Raw genomic sequence first — 667 nt, 5'->3', positions numbered from 1 at the left:
CACGAGGCGCGAAGTGCCAAGTGCTGTATTGGTTGTCGAGACTCCACCCCGAGTGCCGTTATCAGCCATACAGCACTCTTTACTGTGCTATAATTAATTTATGGATGTGCATGGGTGCATCAATATCTCAGGATATCATCAGGCCACTGATCACGCGATAAGTACAGAAGCACGTGGTGAATGGCTATGGCAGAGATCAAGAGTCATGGCAGTCCTCCTCCAAAGAAGAAGCGCCTCTCTTTGTCGCTCAAGACTAGACGTTTTGCTTCTAATACGAAGCCGGAAGCTTTAGAGAAAGCAGCAGAGGGAGTAATCCCAGACAATACAAAGCATAGTACGAAGTGGGCCGTCAACACTTTTTTATCTTGGATTTCAGAGAGGAATAAGAAGAGGCCCGAAGAGCCAATTGATCCTCAGATACTAACTGTTGATGATACGACAAACCTTTGCTTAGTGTTACGATTATTTGTGTTGGAGGCGAGGAAAGCAAATGGCGACAGTTATCCACCATCTACTATACGGAACCTCCTCAGTGGCATAAATAGAGAGTTAACAAAAACAAGATTGATGTGGCTATCCTGGATAAGAGTGATCGTCGTTTTCAAGAGCTTCACCTGACACTTGATAGTATTAGTAGTGAGTTGCATAGAGCTGGAGTCGGTGTGAA

The sequence above is a fragment of the Amphimedon queenslandica genome, unplaced genomic scaffold (genome assembly GCF_000090795.2).
Source record: "Amphimedon queenslandica unplaced genomic scaffold, v1.1 AMPQUscaffold_11231, whole genome shotgun sequence".
Taxonomy (NCBI): domain Eukaryota; kingdom Metazoa; phylum Porifera; class Demospongiae; order Haplosclerida; family Niphatidae; genus Amphimedon; species Amphimedon queenslandica.
Note: the sequence above shows the minus strand (reverse complement) of the source record.